This window comes from Phyllobates terribilis, unplaced genomic scaffold (assembly GCF_046119375.1).
Source record: "Phyllobates terribilis strain yellow unplaced genomic scaffold, ASM4611937v1 Scaffold_11__3_contigs__length_659146591, whole genome shotgun sequence".
Classification (NCBI taxonomy): domain Eukaryota; kingdom Metazoa; phylum Chordata; class Amphibia; order Anura; family Dendrobatidae; genus Phyllobates; species Phyllobates terribilis.
The window spans coordinates 95,928,371-95,947,013 of NW_027362771.1; the positions used below are offsets into that span (position 1 = coordinate 95,928,371).

At 40.9% G+C, this 18,643-nt stretch overlaps 1 long non-coding RNA gene across 1 annotated transcript in view; it reads left to right on the forward strand.

The window, feature by feature from the left end:
- Window positions 1-18,643, forward strand: part of LOC141165624 (uncharacterized) — an 86,890-nt gene that overhangs the window by 1,886 nt on the left and 66,361 nt on the right. Inside the window, exon 2 of the long non-coding RNA XR_012251182.1 lies at window positions 9,826-9,937. This is a non-coding gene — a long non-coding RNA (uncharacterized lncRNA). The remainder of the gene's footprint in view (window positions 1-9,825; window positions 9,938-18,643) is intronic.

Here is an 18,643-nt window from a genome sequence, read left to right on the forward strand (position 1 = left end):
CTGACATGTGCCCGCAACAGCCGCGGGTGGAATCGCGATCCACCCGCGGCTGTTAACATGTTAAATGCCGCTGTCAATCTCTGACAGCAGCATTTAACGCGCGCTTCCGGTTAGCGCGTCATAAGCCCCACCCACCGGTGACCCCGTCACGTGATTGCGGGTCGCAGATGGGTGGGCATGACAACCCAGGGTCTGCAGCAGACGTCTGTGGTTGTCATGATCTTGTCGCTATGAGCGCCACCTAGTGGTCGGCGCTCATAGCACAGGACCATTTCTGCTGCATGCAGGGGACCTGCTCGTCCCCTGTATGTAGCAGAGGCGATCGGATAGTTGCTGCTTCTAGTCTCCTATGGAGACTATAGAAGCATGCAAAAAGTAAAAAAAAAAAGTTTTTAAAAATATAAAAAAAAATAAAAAAATATAAAAGTTTAAATCACCCCCCTTTTGCCCCATTCAAAATAAAATAATAAAAAATAAACCCCACATACATATATTTGGTATCGCCGCATTCAGAATCACCCGATCTATCAATATAAAAAAATAATTAATCCGATCGGTAAACGGCGTAACGAGAAAAAAATTCTAAACGCCAGAATTACGTTTTTTGGTCGCCGCAAAATTGCAATAAAATGCTATAACGGGCGATCAAAACATTGGATCTACCCCAAATGTTATCAATAAAAATGTCAGCCCGGTGCGCAAAAAATAAGGCATCAACCAGCCCCAGATCACGAAAAATGGAGACGCTACGGGTCTTAGAAAATGGCGCTATTTTTTTATTTTTTTTTTTACCAAATTTTGGATTTTTTTTTCACCACTTAAATATAAAAGAACCTATACATGTTTGGTGTCTATGAACTCGTAATGACCTGTAGAATAAGAAGGGCAGGTCAGTTTTAGCATTCAGTGAACGTGGTAAAAAATAAATAAAAAACAACTGTGGTATTGCACTTTTTTTGCAATTTTACCGCACTTGGAATTTTTTTCCCGTTTTCCCGTACAGGATATGGTAAAACTAGTAATGGCGTTGAAAAGTACAACTCGTCCCGCAAAAAATAAGCCCTGACATGGCCATGTTGGCCAAAAAATAAAAAAGCTATGGCTCTGGGAACAAGGGGAGCAAAAACGAAAATGCAAAAACGTAAAATGCTCCGGGGCTTAAGGAGTAATTAAAAATCTACATTCGCCAAAATGCAGATGTTTTGTAATTTGTTTCCGTGTGGATTCAGAAAAAATGACAGCTTCTTACCATACTTTTTCTGAACTATAAAGGGCCATCAAAAGGTTAAAAATACTTGTATTCACCTTACCGCTCACCTCTCCAAGCCCTGGGCTACTGTTAGGTGTCGGTCTGGTGCTGGATTCGAAATGGGTCTAGTAACTTCTGTGGTCTGCCATTTTAGTCCAGCCAGGGCTGATACTGCTTAGCATCACCATCAGCCCCAACACCTAGCTGGTCTGCAAGCACTGTTTGTCTCCCAGGTAGCTGTGCCTAGCAATGTTAAGCCTGGGTTGCAGAGGGAGACAGGGCTTGCGGAATCTAAGTCCAGGATTTGCCGCACTGAGCATGTCCGTGACCTGGCGGATCATGATTGGTGGGTTGGCACACACCTGACCCGGTGACCTGGCACCGACTGATTGGTCACGGGTGTCGTCACCAATGGTGCGACAGTGGGGCAGGGCTTAATCTTTAAAAGGCCCACCCACAAACATGGCGGCGCGCTCAGATCATTTGAGCTAGCTGTTTGTGGTGTGCACGCTTACTCTGGGCTCCTCGAAGAGCCATAGCTTTAGCTAGGCAGGTAGAAAAAGTAGGCAGGTAGCTTCGCCTCACTGACTGGCTCTAATTAGGGGGTTCGCCTTACACCCCGAGCCGCCTGTGAGCTAATTAGAGCGGGTTTGCTCAGTCCGATAGCACGCCGGCTGAGTGCTTGAATACCCGGCGGGAATCACACCCGCACGCTAGCGCCGTCTCCTATAGCGTAGCGCCTGTACCGTAGAGAGGGCTACTGCTCATAGTCCGGTCACACGTCTCCCTGCGGTTCTTGGAGATTGTGTGAACCGCTTTAGCGCCAATCCCCATAGCATAGCGCCTGTATCAAAGACAGGGCTACTGCTGTTCCCACGGTCGCACGTCTCCCTGCGGTTCTTGGAGATTGTGCGAACCTTCTTACCCTTCCGTGTGCGTTAACACAAAGGGCTAAGATAATTGTTAGGTGCGTCGCCGGTCACTCTCTCCTCCATGCTGTAAACGGAGATAGAGCGTACCGCTATACCCTGTCCGGTGTGAAGTTAACACGGAAGGGTTTATCATTTAGTTGTCGTTTGCCTTTCCACCCGGAAAGTGTTCGGCAGCTGTCCTCTAGGCTGCATCGCGGACCCCGGGGTCGGTTGCGTTCCATTAAATAAAGTTGTCTGCAACCGCTCCCCTTAACAGCTACTCGCCACTACCTGTCTGGTCCTAACTGCTTCTTCTGATTCCTCGCCGATAACGGTGAAATCCATGGAACTCTCACACTCAGCCAGCACTTCTGGCTTTCATGAAGCCCAGGAGGGTTCTGAGCATGCGCTCAGGGGGTCATGGCGCATGTTGTGACATCATTCATGACACCATGACCTTCCATGCACTTATGCAAAACCCTCCTGGGCCTCATGAAAGTGCTGGTTGAGCGTGGGACACTTGGGAATTCCAGAAAGAGCAGTGGGGGATCAGGAGATGCAGAAAGCACCAAATGGGTGGTAGTGATTTGTGAACTTGCTGCATCTTCTGATTCCACGCTGCTCTTTCTGGAATTCCCAGGTGTCTCACGCTCTGCCAGTGCTTTCATGAGGCCTGGAAGGGTTTTGCACATGTGATGTAGAGATGAGCAGATCAGGCAAAATTTGAATTTGCCCGTTCATGCTTTTCTTGCCCTTGAAATTTGATTCATGGAGAATTTATTCTCTGTGAGTTTAATGTATATCCAGACCCCTGAGCATAATAAACAAGGTATTTAGAAAAAATTTAAAAATCCTTATTCTCATCTTACCGCTCACCTCTCCACTCACCCTGGAAAGGTGAGTGGTAAGATGAGTATAGCATGCTGGCCAGCTCTTGCCTTGGACTGTTCAAGTCCTCTGAGCCCTCTTAGTAGCTCCACAGCTCTTTCTTTGGACTAGGTGCCACCTTGGCTCTGTGGTCTTTGGATACATTCTGATACACTGGCAGGCTGCAGCTAGACAATGCAAGACGAATGGTGGAGGGGCCTTGCAATGTCATGGAAAAGGTGGGACCTGGGAAGGAGGATAATAAGGTGGTCTTATGCTGCTTCTAGATGTTATCTCAGCCTATAACTTTGAAGTTTAGTTAATAAACTACTAAGTTTATTATATATAGGCTGCAGATGCTGAACATTGCCTCTGTCTGTATATAGTGCATCGGTGTATAGGCAGGTGGGTGGGTGGATTGAGTTTGAGTCAATTTCTGGCACAGGGGCCCACCAGATGATTCACTTGTTTCCTTGTGGGTCAGCCTAAGCCTACATTTGACCCATCTGAGTTTCCCATAGTAAAACAAACATTTTAATAACTTGTAAATGGTAGACACAAAGAATGCAAGTTTTATTACTTATAAATTTCAGCTTTATTATATTGTAATGGACAAACATCTTGAAGCTTGCAAAGTAGATGGAATATGTCAGCGGGTTGTCTAAAATAAAGAAAATTGCCATATAGTCAGCAAGTACATAAACACCACCCTAAATATAACAAATTGCTAAATAGATCTGTGATGATTTAGTAAGCAATATAGCTACACGTGTGATTTTTAAATAAGTCTGACAAAGTATAGCATAGAGGGCCCAATACATTAAGATGTTTGGTAAAAAAATTCAATTGTTACAAAATTTTTGAGCAGTTTGAAGTAGTGAAAAAATGTTTTGGTGTTTTTATGTCAGTCCTAGATAGATTTGCCAAAATGAGCAGAGCATAGATGGAAATGGGTGTGGTTGAGCATGTCCATCTAATACATCAATATTTATGTCACTTTGGTGGTGTAAATTTTGGCAGAAATATACCAAACCCTGAATGGAGTAACATTCCAGGCGGAGGCCCACGCCAGTTATACGGTGGCCAGTTATAAGATGTGCCTTATTTATTAAAAGGTTTATCCAGGACGTTTTTTTTACTATGGGCTTAAAATGAACAGGCAAGTAGTTACGAATTACTGCCTGTTCCACGCGGTGCCGGAACAGAGCAATCATTGACCGATCCTGCTTGTCATTCAGCTTCTAAATGTCAGCAGAGCAGATCTTACTCTTCCTGGCTGCTTTATCGACAGGGTGTTAGTGCCGACGTCATGCTGATTGTCTGCAGGCAGTTAGACAGCAGAGTGCCGCCTGTCAATCAGCATGCTTTGTCAATGTGTCATCAGTGTAAGTCGCTGAATCACCGTCAGGAGCGGTCTGTGACTGATCTGTGCCGGCAGAGATTGGCGCCAGGCACAACAGGCCGATAAGTAGCACCTACCTGCCAGTTAGTTTTTAGGCCCATAGTAAAAAAATAGTTTTGGCTAAACCCTTTAAGTTGTGTTGGCCTCTTAATGAATTAGGCTCACCTTTTTGTAGCGGTGCCTTCATTAAGACTGGCATGCAGAATTCCAGTCTTAATGAATCGGGCTCTTGGTATACTGTCTCCTTATGCAACCGTGGAGCTGTCAAATTACTCATTTAGGACAGACAATAAAAAATAATGTGCATTAAAAAAACTACACATGTCAGAGAGTTATCAGGATGGCATCATAGACATGAGATTATTTGAAGTTTTCATTGGTATTGACCAGATTTTATTCTTTTCTGGGCTCCTACTGTATTATATTTATTTTGTGTTAGATATTTTTTATTGTGCCCATATATTATCATGGTAAAAATATAGTTCTAGTTTTAGCATGAGCAAATTTTTTTTCTACAAGTTTCTAAAAATAATAGATCATCAAAGTATTCTCCTAGTATGTAGTGTAGTGTAACTTACTATCATTGTCTTCTTAAGGACATATTTGTCCAATGTCTCCTTAAGGACGTACTTGTTGAGCTCCCAACTTATTCTACAATTAAAGAAAAGAATTATACAGAATTAGGAACTTTTCCATAGTTTTTTTTCTTTTAATTTTTTATTTTGTAGATTAATATATACCACAACATGGTCGATGGTCTCACGGACTGATTCCTATAATTATAATTGAAAAATGTAAACATTAGAGAAGCAATACTGGAAATAAATTGTAATAAACTAAACGTTAATTTGACTGTAAAATCTACTCACCAGAATGCTTTTAAGTTTAGCTAAAAGGTGTTCCTAAAAACAAACAAGAAGTCAACATACATTTATTTTTACATTCAGTAATAAAAAAATATTATAGGGGTTATACAGTGAAAGCAAATTACCCCCTATTACATGATGGTGACTCACTTGCTGAACAGTGTGTGTCCCACTGATGGGACCCGCATCAATCCACAGAATGGGAAACTTTTATCGCTGTTACATTATGGCAGGTCAGATGGCTGACCACTGCTCCATTCATTCTCTATGGGGCTGCTAGATTAGTGCAGGTCCTAGCGGCCGAATCTCCACCGATCAAAAAATTATTACATATACCGTAGATAGGAGATACATTTTTTTCATTAGACAACTCCTTTAATGAGTACTACCCTTATATATTAGTTTCCATCTTATCTTTACTGATTGTTTGTAACAATAATATTAGTTACATTTTCATGCATGTAAGTATAATAACATAATATTTCTGCTTTACTTACCAGTGTGCCACAAGCAACTTCCATAAACCTGGTGGTAGCTGGAAGTCCATTCTACAACCAAAATGAGAAACGTAATATTTATCTAAAGAAAATTGTCCATGCAATTGAACTCAATATTTCTCTTGACATACAGTTAGGTCCATATACAGTATATTTGGACAGAGACAACATTTTTCTAATTTTGGTTCTAGACATTACCACAATGAATTTTAAACAAAACAATTCAGATGCAGTTGAAGATCAGACTTTCAGCTTTCATTTGAGGGTATCTACATTAAAATTGGATGAAGGGTTTAGGAGTTTCAGCTCGTTAACATGTGCCACCCTGTTTCTAAAGGGACCAAAAGTAATTGGACAATTGACTCCAAGGCTATTTCATGGACAGGTGTGGGCAATCCCTTCATTATTTCATTCTCAATTAAGCAGATAAAAGGTCTGGAGTTGATTTGAGGCATGGTGCTTGTATTTGGAAGGTTTTGGTGTGAAGTAAACATGTGGTCAAAGGAGCTCTCCATGCAGGTGAAACAAGCCATCCTTAAGCTGCAAAAACAGAAAAAACCCATCCGAGAAAATTCTACAATATTAGGAGTGGCAAAATCTACAGTTTGGTACATCCTGAGAAAGAAAGAAAGCACTGGTGAACTCATCAATGCAAAAAGACCTGGGCGCCCACGGAAGACAACAGTGGTGGATGATCGCAGAATAATCTCCATGGTGAAGAGAAACCCCTTCACAACAGTCAACCAAGTGAACAACAATCTCCAGGAGGTAGGCGTATCAATATCCAAATCTACCATAAAGAGAAGACTGCATTAAAGTAAATACAGAGGGTTCACTGCACGGTGCAAGCCACTCATAAGCATCTAGAATAAAAAGGCTAGACTGGACTTTGCTAAAAAACATCTAAAAAAGCCAGCACAGTTCTGGAAGATCATTCTTTGGACAGATGAAACCAAGATCAACCTCAATCAGAATGATGGAAAGAGAAAAGTATGGTGAAGGCGTGGTACAGCTCATGATCCAAAGCATACCACATCATCTGTAAAACACAGCGGAGGCAGTGTGATGGCTTGGGCATGCATGGCTGCCAGTGGTACTGGGTCACTGGTGTTTATTGATGATGTGACACAGGACAGAAGCAGCCGAATGAATTCTGATGTATTCAGAGCCATACTGTGTGCTCAGATCCAGCCAAATGAAGCCAAACTGATTGGTCATCATTTCATACTACAGATGGACAATGACCCAAAACATAAATCCAAAGCAACCCAGGAGTTTATTAAAGGAAAGAAGTGGAATATTCTTGAATGGCCAAGTCAGTCACCTGATCTCAACCCAATTGAGCATGCATTTCACTTGTTAAAGACTAAACTTCAGACAGAAAGGCCCACAAACAAACAGCAACTGAAAACCACCGCAGTGAAGGCCTGGCAGAGCATCAAAAAGGAGGAAACACAGCGTCTGGTGATGTCCATGAGTTCAAGACTTCAGGCAGTCATTGCCAACAAAGGGTTTTCAACCAAGTACTAGAAATGAACATTTTATTTACAATTATTTAATCTGTCCAATTACTTTTGGTCCCTTTAAAAACAGGGTGGCACATGTTAAGGAGCTGAAACTCCTAAACCCTTCATCCAATTTTAATGTGGATACCTTCAAATGAAAGCTGAAAGTCTGATCTTCAACTGCATCTGAATTGTTTTGTTTAAAATTCATTGTGGTAATGTCTAGAACCAAAATTAGAAAAATGTTGTCTCTGTCCAAATATATATGGACCTAACTGTAGCATGACTCACTTATTCATCCATTTATGAGTATATGCCAGTTTAGAGCAAATTAAAAAAAAGTCACAAATAATGGCACACATTATTTTTGCACAAAAATGTGAGAATTTTGCCTACACAGCAGTTTTGAAAAGTGCAGAAAAAAGTAAGCATGATTTAGGCTGCATTCCCACATCAGTGGACTCATCCGAATACTGTCTGTATTTTTCCTCAGACAGCACTCAGTAGAATGGATATGTTAACCAATTCGTTAACATTACGGATCCTAGAGTGAGATCCGTGAAATTTAGAGCATGTCCTATTCGGATCCGATCTGCATTAGGTGTGTCTTAAAATTGGCGTGCGCTTCCTTGTGCGTTAACACAAATCTTACTCTAGGCAAGGAGTTAGCCAGTCGGCATTGCCATGCCCCATTCCCCGTTCCCGTCCAGGTTGACCCATTTTTGCAGAGCTGGCTGACACGGGCTTGGAAATAACCAAATTCGTCCAATTTTTGTGGAAGCTTACATTGTGTTAAAATGCTATGACTTTTCAAAGTATTTTACACTAGATTTCTGGTGTTAGCGCTTTGATGAAGACTTTTGTTTCTAGTGTGCACTCATTTTCTACACTGATTTTCTTACCAGCACATCAAAAATGACCAGGGCGACTTTGTCAGCAACAATATCCACATTATCCATAGTAGTCACCTGTAACATAAGTAAAAAGTGTGCATCAGTTATGTGTATATGGCAAAATAAGAATAAATTAATACAGAGAATTGGATTCGGCAGTGCTAACCTAGTGGCCTTGTTGCCTATCTCCTTCAATCTTTTTGTACAATCCTCATTATCCTGCTTGTCACTTAATTCCTGCTATTTTCACCATTATGAGTTTTATGACACTGATCTATCCCCTCTCTTCTTGATTTTCTTATTGTGTAGAGGCTTCAGGGAGTAATAGTTTAGTAATTATACCATTCTATGTGAACAGTCTAACCATTATCCATAAACAACTTCACTTCAAGGAGAGCATTTTTATGATCTGAATATGTGTATAAGTGAGACAGGGGAGATATGAACACCTAATAAGTAAATGAAGGTCTACAAGTTTGGAAAATAAGGTTTGTAATTGGATAGAATAGAGACTCAGAGACCACACCAAGAGATTTGGAGTAAATGACTGCTACTCTGAATGGTCTCCGGTTGTAAGTGGTGTACCCTAAGGATTAGTGTTGGGCCTGCTATTATTAAACTGATTTATTAATTATATAAAATACCTGATTAATAGTGGCGTTTCTAATTTTGCATAGGACACCAACCTATGTAGTATAGTGTCAACCATGGAAGATGCTCATAAGTTACAGGCTAATTTGGATAAAAGAAGTGTTTGGCCATCCACTTGGCAGATCAGGTTCAATGTAGAGAAATGTAAAGTTATTCACACGGGGACTAATAATTTGTAGGTATCATAAGCACTCCCTCCGCCTGGTTAAAAAAGTTTCCATCTCTAGAGATGACAAGCTTTACCATGAGAGCTAGTAATCTGGGGAACTGCCTGCATCAGGAGTTGGTCACAGAACAGTGGATAGTTTCAAAAAGGGAACAGATTGCCTTTATTAGATGAAAATAAATTAAATGTAAATGTATGAAATTCTTGTTTTGAATATTGATTCAATCGATTGACACTCAAGATTGGTAGGGAAAAAATACTCTTTTACATTATGGTGTACCTACTCCCCTTACCTTTATCCTCTCCTATCCCTTGGCTGAATTGGATGTGTGTCTTTTTTAAATCTTATAATTAGAGATATGCGAACCTTTTAAAATTAAAATTTACCAAGTTTGCCAAATTTTTTCAATAAAATACATTTATTGTGAATATATTTGCTGCATAGCTCAATACTAAAAAACCCTAATTACCTGGAAACAACGTGTGTAACACTGGGCTTACCACACTGGACCCATTTTGAGCTCTTTCAAGCAAATACAGTCTTTATTAATAACCAAGTGATAACCTAACTGACTACAGGAAAATGCATGATAACCGGTGGTAACCATCAGTTCTATTCAGTTGGTGTATAGAGGTCAAATATTGGACTATTATAACAAGGAAATAGAAAAAAAAATTGAGAAAAATATATTTCTAACTTGCAAACTTTGAGAGGTAGACAGTTCTGTTTAAATTTCTGGAATGCAGAGATTTTTCTTTTGTATTTAAAAAAAATAATTTTCTTTGTATTTTACACTACTTGTCACTATCTCATGCAGAATTATGGACTACAAGATGACATTAAATCTTGCGATATTTACCACGTGTGTGCCCAAAAGATCATCCATCGTACAACCAACTTCATTCTAAATTGAGAGAAGAAGACCTGTGGTTAGTACTTGATTATGATATCTTATGTATCTTATTTACATTTAATTTAAATTAAAATATATTACAATATATTATCTTGTAGGACTTCTCAAATTTGGGCCAATATGAACATTGCATTGCTACAAATGCTAATTTGTACTAGACTACAATAGAAAGTTATAAAGTTATTAAAATAATTATTATACTCCTTTTCAGTATTTTGTACACTCTTATAATCTAAGGGATTATCTGACAACTCCAATTATTTTACTCATGGTACAAATTAGAGGTGTATTTACTCTACAGATGTGTTTCCTGAGGCATGCTGTCCTAAAATCAGCTGTCACTTTAGTCAGAGAAGAGATGAAATAAGTGTTCCATTTCCCTGTAGCACCTCCAGAGGGAAAATTAGGTACTACACAGTTCTCAATCAAATCAATAAGCTGTTTAGGTAATGCAGGACATGAAAGGTCCACCAGAGTTAGAGAAACTTTTGAAACTACTCTCTACTTTGGTCTAAGGTTGAGGATAGTAAGCATGTGTTCCCTTCAATTATCACAGAATGTTTTAATATGGTATATGAAAATCAGTTTTCTAACTTAGACAAATCCTTAAGATTTCAATATAAATAGATCTTTAGTATCAAAGATGCTTACCAGAACTACTTTCAACTCATCAAGGAAAGCAGAGTACAACTGCTGGTTTTGGGTCAGCTAAAAAAAACAGATATAAACATCATTACATGTAGATGAACAGTATCTGACTTTATTGTGTTAACTTCTGTCATTAGTAGAAAGAGATTTGGAAACATCACTCAAGTGACTGATGTGACTGATGCTCATTGTTCATTGTTCAAGCTCATTGTTCCAGAACCTCTACCTGAAGTTGTAAAAAAACATTTTGTATTTGTGCGCATCTTAAATATTTCGATTGACAGAATGACTGATGGACATTTTCTTCTCATTTGTATAAGTCATTTTATGTTGCTACATTCTCGTAAAACAATGCAAGACTTCTATTAAGAATATTTCATTTTTCATGTATATGCAATATCTCTAGTGTATTGTGTATTTAAAATGCTATAGCCTTAGTCCCAATGCTTTCATTCTAGTTCTTTTAGTATTTCGAATCATTGACCAAATTATGATCGGTGAAACAGTATGACATGGTTGGGTTTTAATTACTAAAAAAAAAAGTACTCACTAATATTACTACATGGTCTACATGGGTACACTACGCTAACATTTTATATTTCAAGTAATAAAGGTTTAAATCTTTATGTGTTTTAGTAGCATCATGCCATGTCAAACATTATGAGCTTATTTAGAGGTAATGTTATCATAAGTGTGTTGTTAAATCAAGGTCTCAACCTGCGTTAAATGGCCCACCAGGATACTAGTGAATCATTAGGTGGGCACAGGCTTTAACACAATAATGGGTTCAGAAGAGGCGCTGACTTTAGAGCCTGTGTTGTAAATGTTTTAAGAGAGGAATGACAAACTGATTAATATTATATTTGTGCAGTAATAACAACAAGGTTACATATGTGACTGAACAATGGGATGAATATATATTTTCTTTTCTACTGGTGGGTCCAGGCCACCACTCTGCTTGACCTGAGCTTCTACATAATAAAGTGTTACCTTAGCCTGCTGGTATTGGCAGAGAAGATCCCCAAGCTTCACAACAAGTGTAGGAGCCCCATTCTTAAAGAGACAAAATACAGAGAGAAAATAGTCAGTGAGTGACTGATCTCAGCACTGGGACCTCTACCAATCAATACTCCTAATATGGACATACAGTATCTCCATTACATGTTGCTGAGAACTGCAACTCAGCTCCCATTACATAGAATAGGGGTTCAGTTACAGATCTTGTTAACAGTCACTAATAATAACTGATCGGTAGGGTGGTGGGTGTCGGACCCCACTGATTTGTTATTGTTGACCTACCATATGTCAGCAATATCAAAGCAATGAAGCAGTGGAAAATCCCCGTAATATTGTTTAATCATTAAATTCAATAATATTTATGGGATCACGTACTTCCACGAGACTTGTGATGCAGTTTACTGGAACAGTGGCAGAAGATGTATCTGAAATACAAACATTTTAACAAAATCAGATCACGTTAACTTGCTTAAACTGTCATTCAAAGAAAACTTGTCTGTGTCTGTAGTCATTTGAAATATCCCTCATCCCACATGTCCTCTTGCCTGTTCCGGTTTAGGATATGGAAGAAAATACCTTTGTTATTTTTCCCTTACCCATTTTTGCTATGTCGCAGGGCAGCACCGGACAGCAAATAAAAGATCTAAAATGTAAGGATCCCACTAAACAACTCCATTTTACTCAGTTTATTGCACTCATTCCAAACATGGGTTTGTGAAACGAAGCGGTCTAGAATATTGAGTAAACATCATTCACACTCATATGGACTTAAGCTTTAACTTTTTGTTTTATTTTATTTATTTTTTCTATTAATAACCATTTTTTTGCTTGTCTTCAAGATAGGGGTCAGCTGCCCCTGCAATTAAGCTGAATGCCTGAATGTAGATGCTTTAGTGATTTATTTAGTGCTCCTTCCTTTTCATTATTAATCAGGCACATTTGGTGATAACTTTGATGGGACTGAGCTAAAACAAGTTGCAGTACCTTGTCCCGCAATTATCACATTTACAAAACGAGGTTGTAGCCAATACTAAAGGATGCAGACCAATACTGATAGTCCCAAACCTTAAAGATTAAAAGTATATTGAAATGTCACTTGTATTATATTATTGTAGGAGAAACACATAAAATATAGACAATACCCAAAAAGCAGCCGAGAGCCACAAGAAGGAAGGCAGAGGCAATCTTCATGGTGATGCTTTAGGTTAGGAGCTTTGAACAAAACTATTCAAGATCTGTGCAAAACGCTATGGACACCGATGTGATATTTATACGTCGTCTGTTTTTTATCTCACAAGGGCATTTGTTATCTACATCTTTTAGTGACCAAGAAAAACACATTTTGTTTACTGTTAACTTTCCATTAATTATCTTGGAAACTGATCTTGATTTATTTTCTGTTATCTACAGTACATATGTTGTTACTTTACCATAAAACTGGTATTTCTTTGTAAATGGTTATGAATCACTGTGCAACCATACTGCTAATTTTGGGGGGATCAGTATATTGTTTCTCTGGTTTACTCTTGTCTTCATTACTCTAAGGCTATGTGCCTATGATGCAGAAATGCAATGGATTTTTCCTGAGCGTTTCTGCATCTCCTTGGCAGAAAAAATGCATGCGGATTGTACATGCGGATTGTACATGCGGGTTGTACATGCATTTTTCCTGCCAGGGACAAGCGGATATGAAGCGTTCTTCACATGCATTTCCGCATGCGGGTTGACAAGCGCTTTCCAAGCGATTTTAGCATCACTTGGAAAAGTACTTGACAACTTGGTCACACTATACAAATCCAAGCAACCGGCATGGATTTATATAGTGTAACCGTAAAAGAATGGTAAAAAATAAAAAATAAATTTTATACTTACCTTCTGATGGCCCCCGGTGTCCTTATCCGATGCATCTTGGCTTGCCGGCAGCTCGCGGTGGACTAAAAGGACCTGCCATGACGTCATTTAGTCACGTGACGGGTCACGCGATCGCCGACATCAGCAGTCGCGTGACCCGTCACATGACTAAATGACGTCATGGCTGGTCCTTTTTAGACCATCGCGAGCTGCCGGCAAGCCAGGACACATCGCTAAGGACACCGGGGGCCATCAGAAGGTAAGTATAATATTTATTTTTTATTTCATTCTTTTTTTTTATAGGTACTATGGTACCCAGGTCCGGAGGAGAGTCTCCTCTTCTCCAAACGCGGGTACCATCCGCACATTGAAACGCATGGTATCCGCATCTGCAGATGCAGTGATGCAGATGTCATGCGGTCCAATGCAAGTCAATGGCGCCGAAAACGCCGCGATTCCGCAAGATAATTGGTAGTGCTGCGTTTTTTTCCCGCAATGATAATCCGCAGCGGAAATATCCACAGCATGTGCACAGCACATGCGGATTATCATTGGGGGATATGGCAGACCTTCTACCAAGTGTTTCTGCCGCGGAAATGCCGCTGCAGAAACGCTTAAAAAACGCATAGTGGGCACACAGCCTTAGGCTGTGTTAACATGTCCAGTAATCATCAGTTAGAACAGATACAGCAACAATCTGTTAACAATCTGTTAACAAAAAAGTTGCGAAGACACATTTTCTTCCAGCTAAAAAAATTGATTTCAAAAGGATCCTTTTTTTAATATTGAAGTCTATGGACAACTGATCAGTTAAATAGCCATCACTTTTTCTCTCATTTGAAAAACATCCAGTTTTTGCTAACTTCAATGTTAAAAAAATGGATCCAGTTGAAATAAGTTTTTTTAGCTGGGCAAAAAAGTTGTCTGCACAACATTTTGTTGATAGATTGCTGCTGGATCCATTCTGACTGATGATTACTAGACATGTCAACATAGCCTAAGGCTATGCATTTGAAACGGATCTAGCAGCAATCAGTTGCAGACACAACTTTTAAGATTGGCTAAAAAAACTAATTTCAGCTGGATGTTTTTCTAACATTGAAGTCTATGGAAAACTGATTGGTTAAATAGCCATCCATTCGAAATGGATCCAATTTTTGCTTACTGGTTCAGTTTTATACAGATGACTACTGGAAATGTGAGCAGTCAAGTAATCCTCCATTTGTACTGATCCAGTAAGCAAAGAATGGATCCATTTCTAATGGAAGAAAAATGGATGGCTATCCAGCCTGGCTGCAATTGAAGCCTAGTAAATCATTCTTTGAAATACCGCAACATTTCAGTAATACAGTAGAAAAGCAGGAGATGCTGACCAAGTCCTAAGCCAAACTTGTCATATCTCTTCCCATGATTCCCAGACGGCTTCTCCCCAGTTTGCTCTAGGTGATAGACAAGCCTCTGCTGTGTGTGTACATAGGGAGAGACCTGTCAATCACCTGGAGCAGAACAGGAGAAGTTAGCTGGGGGCCAACTCAAACTAGTCACATATCTCCTTATGGTCCCAAACCGGCTTTTCAAACTATACTTTTTCTTAAATGCAGTAGCCTTTCAGAGAATGACATACATGGTTACAATTGCTCAATCAGGCTCTCATTCTTGCTGTCCGTGGTTCCGCTTAAGCCATGTGCCCACGTAGCGTTTTTGTAGCGTTTTGGCGGCGTTTTTACGGCCGCAGAAACGCTTGTAAAACAGTCTGCCATGCAAAGCAATGTGAATTCGGATGTGCTGTGCACATGATGCACCAATTAGCGCGCCGAATTCGCATTGCATTGCCAAACGCAGCATGACCATTTCTACCACGAGTACGCTGAAAATTTGCGGCCATTAAGTATCATTGAAACGCAGCAAACCAGCAGGTGTATGTGGATTTGCTGCGTTTCAATTAAATTCAATGGCCGCGAATTTGCAGCATAATCGCGGTGCGTGTGGTACACAGGATGAAGAGGAGACTACAACTCCTCTTCATCCCGGCTACCATGCGGTGAAAAAAGAAAAAAGTAAAAAATGTAAAAAAAACTGTATATTCACCTCTCCGGCAGCCCCCGATCTGCTCCCGACGGCATCCTCTCTCCTTGGTGTCAGCGGTCAGGTGATGGTCGCGTGACCATTAGCTGACTAAATGAAGTCACCGCAGGTCCTGCTAGTACACCGCGGGACGCCAAGGAGAGAGGATGCCACCGGGAGCAGACCAGGGGCCGCCGGAGAGGTGAATATACAGGTTTTTTTTTACTTTTTAATTCTTTTTTTACTATAGATGCTGCATTTAAAGCATCTAAGTTGGTCACACAATTAGTGTTGAGCCACCCCCGTAGTGTTCGGGTTCGGTTCGTCGAACACCGGGATGTTCGAGGAACTGTTCGTCGAACTGTTCGTCGAACACCTTAGAACACCGTCGAACACCGTTAAAACCAATGGCAGGCAAACAAAAACACATAGGAACACATAGAAAACACCTTCAAAGGTGTCCAAAAGCTGACAAACTGCTCAGAAGACGCTTTCTTTAAAAAAGCCGGCCGGCAATTCAGCAGCGGCATACACCGGTACCCGACAATTTAGACATGAAGGAATAGAGCATCACACATAGATTAGATAGATAGAAACATGTCAGTCACATATATATGAAGTACAGTGACAGTGTTGCTTACTGTACTTGTCATTTAGTGTAAAGGATTTATTAAAAAATATAATAGTGTTTTCGTGCACCGTCTCTTTAAAAAAGCCGGCCGGCAATTCAGCAGCGGTACCCGACAATTTATAACAGACAGAATAGAGCTTCACACATAGATTAGATAGATAGAAACATGTCAGTCACATATATATGAAGTACTGTGACAGTGTTGCTTACTGTACTTGTCATTTACTGCAAAGGATTTATTAAAAAAAATAATAGTGTTTTCATGCACCGTCTCTTTAAAAAAGCCGGCCGGCAATTCAGCATCTGTACCCGACAATTTATAACAGACAGAATAGAGCTTCACACATAGATTAGATAGATAGAAACATGTCAGTCACATATATAATAAGTACAGTGACAGTGTTGGTTACTGTACTTGTCATTTAGTATTAAAATAAAGGATTTATTATTAAAAAAAATTGGCGTGGGGTTCCCCGTAATTTTAGTCTCTAGCGGAGGTTAAGCAGACAGCTGGGGCAGATGTTTGAAGCCTGGGAAGGGGGTAATACCCACGGAGCTTCCCAGGCTACTAATATCAACCCCCAGCTGAATACCTAGCCTTTACTAGCTATTAAAATGGAGGACCCCCCCCAAAAAATTGACGTGGGGTCCCCCCTAATTTAATAGCTAGCAAAGGCTAGGCAGACAGCTGGGGGCTGATATTAATAGCCCAGGAAGGGAGCCATGAATATTGGCCCCCTCCCAGGCTAGAAACACCAGCCGTCAGCCGCCCCAGAAATGGCGCATCCATAGGATGCGCCAATTCTGGCACTTAGCCTCACTCTTCCACGCTGCCCTGGTGCGGTGGCAGGGGGTAATAGGGTTGGGGTTGATGTCAGCTTATAATGCCAGCTGACATCAAGCCCAGGTTAGTAATGGAGAGGCGTCTATAAGACACGCCCATTACTAACCCCATAGTCAAAGTTAAAAAAAAAACACAAACACCCAGAATAAAGTCCTTTAATTGAAATAAAGACACAATTCTTTATTGTTCTAAATTAAACCATACTTACCATCACGCCCATTCCAGCTGAAGCCAACGATCTCCTGCAATAAAAGAAAAATAATAAAGCAACCTCATCCTTACCTTTCCATGGTTCCCAGGACAGCTTCAGCTCTGCTACATCGAGATGACAGGCTGGACCGCAGCAGAACGCTGCCATCCAGCCTGTCATCCCGCAGACACTGAGAAGCGCAGGCATGCTTGCGCTCCTCAGTGTCTGACTGTGACGGCATCCAGATGAGCCGACAATGAACTCGGCTCACCTCATGTGCGTCACTGACAGCGTGGGAAAATTCTCCTGCACTCAGCGCTTCAGCGTGAGAATTTTCCCACGCTGTCAGTGACGTGCATGAGGTGAGCTGAGTTCATTGGACATGACCTCGGCTCATCTGGATGCCGTCACAGCCAGACACTGAGTAGCGCAAGCAAGCCTGCGCTTCTCAGTGTCTGCGGGATGACAGGCTGGATGGCAGCGTTCTGCTGCGGTCCAGCCTGTCATCTCGATGTAGCAGAGCTGAAGCTGTCGTGGGAGCCATGGAAAGGTAAGGATGATGTTGCTTTATTATTTTACTTTTATTGCAGGAGATCATTGGCTTCAGCTGGAATGGGCGTGGCGGTAAGTATGGTTTAATTTAGAACAATAAAGAATTGTGTGTTTATTTCAATTAAAGGACTTTTTTCTGGGTGTTTGTGTTTTTTTAAATACTTTACTAGAAATTCATGGTGGTCATGTCTAATATTGGCGTGACCCCATGAATTTCGGGCTTAGGGCCAGCTGATAATGCCAAGCTGGCCTTAACCCCTTTATTACCCAGTGAGCCACCGCACCAGGGCCCTGGATGAGTTGGGTACAGCGCCAGAAGATGGCGCTTCTATGAACGCGCCATTTTCCGGGGCGGCTGCGGACTGCAATTTGCAGCGGGTGGGGCCCAGAAAGCTTGGGCCTCCCTGCGCTGCAGATTCCAGCCCCCAGCTGCCTAGTTGTACCTGGCTGGACACAAAAATAGGGCAAAGCTCCACGTATTTTTTTTTTAAATTCATGAAATTCATGGAATAATTAAGAAAAAAAGGGCTTCCCTATATTGTTGTGTCCGGCTAGGTACAAATAGGCAGCTGGTGGTTGGGAGCAGCCCGTTCCTGCCTGCTGTACCTGACTGGACACAAATATAGGGCGAAGCCCCACATCAATTTTTTTTTTATTATTTCATGAATTTCCTGAAATAATTAAAAAAAAATTGACGTGGGGCTTCGCCCTATATTTGTGTCCAGTCAGGTACAGCAGGCAGGAACGGGCTGCCCCCAACCACCAGCTGCCTATTTGTACCTGGCCAGACACAACAATATAGGGAAGCCCTTTTTTTCTTAATTATTCCATGAATTTCATGAAATAATTTAAAAAAAAAATGCGTGGGGCTTCGCCCTATTTTTGTGCCCAGCCAGGTACAACTAGGCAGCTGGGAGCTGGAATC